Consider the following 9,118-nt stretch of genomic DNA (forward strand, 5'->3'; position numbering starts at 1 on the left):
TAGCTAGCTAGCTAGCTAGTTGGAGCTATATATCTAGAGCTACTAGGCAATTAAGAAGAAAGGTGCTTGATATCCCTCTCAACACATAGGTGAGCAAAAAAAGGTGTTTGTGTGGATAGGACCGCAACTATATATATGGGCGATATGAGAATATATATACCGAATTGTGTGTGGCATAATTTTAGTTGCCTACATTGTGTATTTGATGAAATAATGTGGGTGACATGAGTTGCCTATGTTTTGCCGAAATGTCGATTCAATTCCGTTTCGGCGAATTTCGGGCAAACTCAATATGTCCTATGTTAAGGTATGGTCATGCCGAATTTTTGTATGAATTTGATCCATGCATGCATGTATACGTGGTTATAATATTTGCTCCGCGCGCAGGTGATCATGAAGGTCAATGGAAGGATGGTGGAAAGATACTGGCAGTCCGCTGTGGACGACATGTATGAAAAAAGACTGAAGGATGTTTTATGTCCGTGTCGAAAATGCAAAGGAATAGTCAGGCTCGACCCCTTTGAGGGTGGCACATTCAAGGCGCACCTGCTCATGCATGGTTTCATGCATGGCCATACTCGGTGGATAAGTGAAGATGATGATGATGAGGATGTCGACGGGGCAGGTATAACGACATGGGGCCACCAGACGAAGAGATGACCGATTATGTGCCCGAAGAGGAAGACGGCCTCGGAAATGTCGATGGCGAAGAGGCAGTTCAAGGCGGAGAAGACGCGGACACGCCGCTGTCTTCGTCGCTACTAAGTTAAGCCATGCAGGACCCGCATGTTCGAGACCTGCTTCGCAAGAAGACGACTAGCGACAGAGCTGCTTCTAGAGAGAAGGCCAAACTGGCGCAACTGGAGGTAGACTCGATGACTCCTTTGGATGATGGTTGCAATCCCGAGGTGACCCGCTTGAGTTTCACACTAGAACTTCTAAAGACGTAGGCAAAAAACAAATGGACAGATACAAGCCTGGATGAGCTTCTGAAGTATCTAAAGAAGGTTCTTCCCGCGGGAAGCCTGTGTCCTACTAGTGTCGAGGAGGAAAAGAAAATCGTGTGCCCTCTTGATCTGCCACACATTAGATATCACACATGCATCAATGATTGCATCATATATCGGAACAAGCATGCGGAAAAAACCATCTGTCCAAAGTGCAATGCTTCACGATATAAAAAGGTTGGAAAGAAAGCTCCACAGAAGGTTGTATGGTACTTTCCGATCACTCCGCGTCTACAGTGGTATTTCGTAGATCCTAAGGAAGCAAAGCTTATGCACTGGCACGCGGAGAGGGTGAAGCCAGATGACGGAGATGAGCCGAAGCTGAGACACCTCGCAGATGCTAGCCAGTGGAGAGCATTAAATGCTGAATTTGATTTTTTCGCAAATGATCCAAGGAACGTCGTGCTTGGCGCTAGTAGTGATGACATGAATCCATTTGGCAACCAGAACACCAATCATAGCACATGGCCCGTGTTTGTATGGATGTACAACCTCCCCCCTGGTTGTGCATGAAGGAAAAATACATACACATGGCTATGCTTATTCAAGGGCCGAGACAACCGGGAAATGATATAAATTTGTATCTCGGGTTACTAAAAGAGGAGCTACATACCTTATGGACAACGCCGGCCAAGACATGGGATGCAAGCAAAGGAGAGTATTTCTACATGAGAGTCGCGCTGATCACGACGGTGCAGGACTATCTCGGTTACGGCTATCTCTCCGGCTAGGCGTGCCACGGATATTGCGGATGCATGAGATGCATGGATGATACGACTTCTCTGCAGCTATCGAAAGATGGCGGGTCTTCGAAAATCGTTTACATGGGGCGTCGAAGATGGCTCGAGAAGGATGACCCGTGGAGAAAGCGTGGAGATCTATTCAATGGTAAGGTTGAGCATCGAGGTCCTCCACATAAGCGTAGCGGTGCAGAAATATATAAGTTATTGAAGAACTGGGAAGAGTGCCCCTCGCCGGGAAAGACGAAGAAAAAGGCGCCGGAGCCCCTGCTGAAGGTATGGAAGACGAGATCTGTTTTCTGGGACTTGGAATACTGGCCCATACTCGACACGCCTCATAGCCTTGATCAAATGCATATCACAAAAAATATCCTTGAGAGTTTGCTTGGAACATTGATGAACATGCCGGAGAGGACCAAGGATGGGCCGAAGGCAAGAAAAGACTTGGAATTTTTGAATATCAGGAAAGATCTCCAAATGCCCGGTAAAAGGTCGTCAGAGGAGACTGAGACGGAGACGGAGACGGAACATAGGGGCAAAAAAGTAAACAAGAAGGAAGAACAATATTGCCCCCCCCCTCTTGCTTCACCTTAGATCCGAAGGAGGTCGATCAGTTGTTCAAGTGCCTTGCCGAAATCGAAGTTAGTTCTGGATACTGTGGGAAGAGAAGCAGATATCTAGACACTAAGAAAAAAAGGTTCAGTGGGATGAAGTCTCACGACTGTCATGTGATGATGACGCAGTTACTCCCGGTTGCACTTAGAGGGATTATGGACACACATGTGCATGAGACGCTTACTGACCTATGCCACTTTTTTGATGCTATCTCTCGAAAGTCGATCAATGTGAAGCAACTCCATAGGCTATAGGAAGAGACTGTTGTCATACTGAATGAGCTAGAGATGTACTTCCCGCCCGCGTTCTTTGATGTCATGGTGCATCTATGTGTCCACATCGTGGACGACATCATCGACCTAGGGCCGACATTCCTGCACAACATGATGCCGTTCGAGAGGATGAATGGCGTCATCAAAGGATTCGTTCGTAACATGTCCTGGCCAGATGGAAGCATAGCCCAGGGATATCAGACCAAAGAGTACATCTCTTTCTGTGAGAGTTATCTAGTAGGCACCGGAGACCCTGTTGTTGGTTTTCCCGTCAACAAGCACTGTGGTAGGCTCGAAGGCGAAGGTCACACCAACGGTCATAGGGATGTGAATATGTTACGCTCGTGCCGACAAAATGACCTTGACATGGCAAACTTAGTAGTGCTACAACACCTAGATGTGCTAGAAGATTTCGTGACACTGCACAAAGAGACCATCGCAAAGAAGTACCGTGACCGTGGGGTGCACAGGACGGACTCTGAACTTATTAGAGAGCACAACTCCACTTTCTTGCGTTGGTTCAAAGAGCGAGTTCTGGCTAATCCCCCGGAAGAGGGTTGTCCGAACGGAATGCTCATATACGCCTTAGCACATGGCCCCTCGACTAACCTTACGACTTATCAAGCATACGATATCAACGGATACACGTTCTACACGGAGGAGAAAGATATAAACAGTGATGACCAAACCTCAGGGGTGACGATGGAAGCCATGACCGGGAATGTAATTGAAAGATATTACGGAAGGGTCGAAGAGATATGGGAGCTTAACTACTCTGGATTGCATAGCGCGACGATGTTCCGTGTCAGATGGGCTAAGAATGTACAGAGAGAAAACCGACATTTCACTATCATGTGTATACCCGACTCCGATAGCGGTACCGTCAACGCCATTGCCAAAAATGAGCCATGGGTACACGCTAAACACGTGACACAATGTTTCTTCATAACTGATCCGATCAATCCCAGCTGTGTTGTTGTGAGGAGAAGCAAAAGGAGCATCGCCGGAATGGATGGAGTTGCCAACGAGGAAGACTACGACCAGTATGGTGATTCGATGAGGGAAGATGATGCTGATGACGACGAAACATACGTCAAAAGAAGAATGAAGACTACATTACCTACGAAAGATCGTAATCCCTGGAGAAGGAAAAGTCATGACCATGGGCTCAATTATTCGACAACGAACAAAAGAGGGAAGAAGATCAGTCTAAAGCGTCGTCGTCACCCATGGTGACAAACTAATCCACAAATTTTGTGTGTGTCTAGCTATTTTGTATGCCGCCGATAGCGGCCGGTCAAATGATGTAATATATATTATACTAATTATTATCCGAGGGTAACAGTGGTATTGCTCCAACGACAGACCAAATTAAACCCTAGCTAGCTAGAGCTATATATAAATAAAATAAAAAGGAAGAAAGTTTGTGGAATATGAAAAAGAACAAGAAAATGAAAATGAAAATGAAAAAGAAAAAGAAAAAGAATAATAAAAGTAAAAAGAGAAATAAAAATAAAATAAAAAGGAAGGAAGTTTGTGGAATATGAAAACGAAAAAGAAAAATAAAAAAAGAAAAAGTCAGCAGTAGCGCGTTTTGGCTTGGCAAGCGCTATAGCTAAGAAAAAGAAAAATAAAAAATAAAAAGAAAAAAATTAGCAGTAGCGCGTTTTGGCTTGGCAAGCGCTATAGCTAAGAAAAAGAAAAAAATTGCAGTAGCGCGTTTTGGTTTGGCAAGCGCTGTAGCGCGTTTTGCCAAGACGCGCTATAGCTAAGTTGTGTATACAGAGCCACTGCACCCATCCATCTCTTTCCTCTATCTCACTCTCGCTCGATCCGATCGATCCCCTTTCTCTGTGCCGCCCCTACCCCGCCGCCAACGCCGCTGCCGACGCCGCACCGCCCACGCCACCGCCGACGCCGCACCACCCCCGACCTCAGCCCCGACCCTGACGCCGGCCTCAACCCCGACCCCGACGCCGCCCTCACCCCCGACCCTGACGCCGGCCACCGACCCCCTCCCGCTCTGGTAGGACCCCCCGCCCCCTCTTCCTCCCGCTCATGTTCAAGTAAGCCAGAGCCAGAGAGGAAACTAGGTGTCTTGCTGCTGCTAGGTGTCTGTTCTTACAAAATCGTTAGGTGGTATACACTGATAGATCATCATCATAGAACAGAATGTGATAGCTGCAGTGCTACTGCAATTTTGAAAATAAACTTCTGCTCCCTCTCTAAGAGGGAATTTTTCTAGGTTTGATAAGTACAGTGAACTTTGGTCATATTGCTATAGGTAGTGAAGCTAAACTAATGCTTTGCCAAGCTAACTAAACTAAACTTATTACTTGATCTAAGGTTGTGAAACATAGCAACCATATTTTATGTTTTGGCATGTGGCAGCCTTTCCTGGTATCTCCATTGCATTTTCCTATGGGCCAACCAGTTGGTAACCATCAGGGCTCATTTTGTGGCAGCCATATTTTTTGTTTTTTGGTGGCTTTTGTTCATGAACTGCAATAATGTAAGTTGCAGCGCAGGGCTCATTTTGTTAGTACCTGAAGTTTACTTGCATTGTCCATGGCAGTGACATAACTAGTGGTTGTGCGGTACCTAGATTGGCCAAAGACAAGTGTGGATGATCATGCTGCTTTGATTATGACTGCTCTGTTGCTACCACGACAGCGATAAATTTGGTTGTTGATTCATTTCCCAATTGCGAGTGACCTATGTTTTGCCGGAAATGTTAATTCATTTTCATTCCGGCAAATTTCAGGCGCTGTATATGTGCACTTTCTAGCAAAGGTCATGCCAAAATTTTCCGTGAATTTCGGCATGACTTGTGCTACAAAGGTCACTTCTTTCATTATTCACTTTATTATATAAAGCTCGATAATTAAACGACTACGACATTGAACCCTAGGAAACATGACCGACATCGATGAGGCCGGAGGTTCTCAGTCCCAATTAGGTCGAGCACACGCCTACCTCGACTTTCTGGCGGATCAGGAGAGACAGCAAGCTGGGTGTCCGGACCCCCTTGTCATGACGGATGACGACGGTGGTGGCGCCAGCGCCGACACTGATGCCACCAACGACACCGGCACTGAGACTGGCGCTGATGATGTTCCTAACTACAACACGGAAGGTGGGACCTCCCAAGCCAGTGAGGGAAAGAAGGAAAAGAGGACACAATGCCCAAATGAGCTCGGCACCGGAAGACTGGTGGTCACGGCGGTGCACTCTGGTGAGTTCGAGCCAATAGAGCCGCGGGAAGTGGCAGCGTGTTACGGCAACCAACTAGCATGCATCTCTGGTAGGACCCCCCGCCCCCTCTTCCTCCCGCTCATGTTCAAGTAAGCTAGAGCCAGAGCGGAAGCTAGGTGTCTTGCTGCTGCTAGATGTCTGCCCTTACAAAATCGTTAGGTGGTATACACTGATAGATCATCATCATAGAACAGAATGTGATAGCTGCAGTGCTACTGCAATTTTGAAAATAAACTTCTTCTCCCTCTCTAAGAATGAATTTTTCTAGGTTTGATAATTACAGTGAACTTTGGTCATATTGCTATAGGTAGCGAAGCTAAACTAATGCTTTGCCTAGCTAACTAAACTAAACTTATTACTTGATCTAAGGTTGTGAAACAAGCAACCATATTTTATGTTTTGGCATGTGGCAGCCATTCCTGGTATCTCCATTGCATTTTCCTATGGGCCAACCAGTTGGTAACCATCAGGGCTCATTTTGTGGCAGCCATATTTTTTGTTTTTTGGTGGCTTTTGTTCATGGACTGCAATAATGTAAGTTGCAACGCAGGGCTCATTCTGTTAGTACTTGAAGTTTACTTGCATTGTCCATGACAGTGACATAACTAGTGGCTGTGTGGTACCTAGATTGGCCAAAGACAAGTGTGGATGATCATGCTGCTTTGATTATGACTGCTCTGTTGCTACCACGACCGCGATAAATTTGGTTGTTGATTCATTTCCCGATTGCGAGTGACCTATGTTTTGCCGGAAATATTAATTCATTTCCATTCCGGCAAATTTCAGGCGTTGTATATGTGCACTTTCTAGCAAAATTCATGCCGAAATTTTCCATGAATTTCGGCATGACTTGTGCTACAAAGGTCACTTTTTTCATTATTCACTTTATTATATAAAGCTCAATAATTAAACGACTACGACATTGAACCCTAGGAAACATGACCGACATCGATGAGGCCGGAGGTTCTCAGTCCCAATTAGGTCGAGCACATGCCTACCTCGACTTTCTGGCGGATCAGGAGAGACAGCAAGCTGGGTGTCCGAACCCCCTTGTCATGACAGATGACGACGGTGGTGGGGCCGGCGCCGACACTGATGGCACCAACGACACCGGCACTGAGACTGGCGCTGATGATGTTCCTAACTACAACACGGAAGGTGGGACCTCCCAAGCCCGTGAGGGAAAGAAGGAAAAGAGGACACAACGCCCAAATGAGCTCGGCACCGAAAGACTGGTGGTCACGGCGGTGCACCCTAGTGAGTTCGAGCCAATAGAGCCGCGGGAAGTGGCAGCGTGTTACAGCAACCAACTAGCATGCATCCTACGGGATACAGCGAACATCAACACCACGAAAATACGGAAGAATGAAAATTTGAAGAAGCTGCTCCTAACTAGGTTGCACACAAGATTCTTGTTCCCCGGTCGAAATGACGATGTCGACCCATGGGATGATGATGCCATGAAAAAAATCAACAACAAAGCCCTAGGGAAGTTCAGCAACGCATTGAGCGCTTGGAAAACTAGGGTGAAAAGGTGATTGCAGTAGACCATGAAACTTACGCCGAGATTGTTGCAGAGAATCCGAAAATTACGATAGAGGACTTTGAAAAGTTCAAGGAGACTTGCAATGAAGAAGCTGCCAAGGCCAGGTCGGAGAGAGGCAAGCAGCTGCAGGCAAAGAACATGGGAACCACCGCCTTGGAAGTCGTGGTTACACGGGAAAGAGGCCCGTGTGGGCTAAGGAGGACGCGGAATGTGAACGGCAGGGGATCCTAGACCCATTGACTGAGTTCACCGACCAGCTGGAGCACGACTTCATCAGGGCCCGATTATCTTGGGACCCCAAAAAAAGATTTTCTTCACCGACGGGCCGACTAGGAAATTAATGAGAATATTGGTAATTATCCTTTTACCACCTTACATATTAGCTTCTAATCAATGAAGTCTACTACATTCTAGTCGCATTCCTAAATGATTCACGGTCCATTTTGCAAAGAGAGCAACACAAGCTTGCGGCCGAAAGCGACTCGTCGACTCAGTCGACTCAGTCGTCGGCGAAGTACAAGTGGGACACTCCTTTCAACCGGGCCATGAACATAATGATGGGACACCCGCCCGGCCAGCGGCCGCAATATGGACGTGTGCACGGCGTCAGGGATGGCGCCACGTGGAAGTACTATTATAATGAGGACCCCGAGGCCAAAAGACAGAGAAAGAAGTTTAGTCAAGTGACTATCGACGAGAAGGTGGCACGGGCGATGGAGAAAGCAAAAGCTGAGACCAAAGCTGAGATAATCGCTGCCTGTAGACATGACATGGTGGCTGCCTTTACAAGCTTGATTCCAACAGTGGTCACATGGGTGACACAAAATCCGAACGCGCCACCAAGTGATTTTCCCATGCCCAGCTTCACCGGAAGCAACTCAATGAACACCGCACCCATACTCGTACCTACTATGGCAACCGCACCCGCACCTCCTCCAGCACCTGCTCCTGCACCCAGCTCTCACGGCAGCCCTAGCTCCGTCTCTGGCTTGAACGTCGGGCCGTCGACATTGGCTGAGCTCGATGCCCTCACGGTAAATACTCGTCGCACCTTCGTAAACTCAACTAATTAATTAATCTTCAGTTGCCGTTATTTTTGGATCTCTGACGCCGCACGTATATGTCTTTGTAGGCCGACTCCACTCCGTGCACCCTCCTTTACCACATGAGGGGCGGGTTGGTGCATGTGGGGAAGGGTACTATAGTCAAGCCTAAGGATCAATTTTTTCACCGCCGGTAGATGCCTGATAACGCCTTAAGGGTCTCCGTGGCGAGTGTGAAAGCGGGCTACGAGGGTTTCCCTCGTCCGATACAAACCGATGGAGAGGATGACGAGACCCCGACGCAGCTTGGCCAATGCAAAAATTGGCCGATCCTGTGGCCGAAAAATCTTCTTCGTGTCGAGGTAGCCGGGAGCACACCAACGGGACCTCAGGAAGGTATGACCACAACACCACCTACACAAGTACAACCATCGTGTGTGCTGCTTGCTGAGATCGAGAGACATGAGGAAGGAGGGCCAACCGTTCCGGCAGATGATGCCATCTGCCCCATGGAAGAGGATAGGGATCTTCACATGGAGGAGGCCGATGACCCTAACCAGTATTTCAATACTGCCTTTGACAACGAAGTAACAATGAGTCAACCGTATGAATATGAGATGCATGTACCAGAGCCGGAACG

Source organism: Aegilops tauschii, chromosome 7 (genome assembly GCF_002575655.3).
Source record: "Aegilops tauschii subsp. strangulata cultivar AL8/78 chromosome 7, Aet v6.0, whole genome shotgun sequence".
Classification (NCBI taxonomy): domain Eukaryota; kingdom Viridiplantae; phylum Streptophyta; class Magnoliopsida; order Poales; family Poaceae; genus Aegilops; species Aegilops tauschii.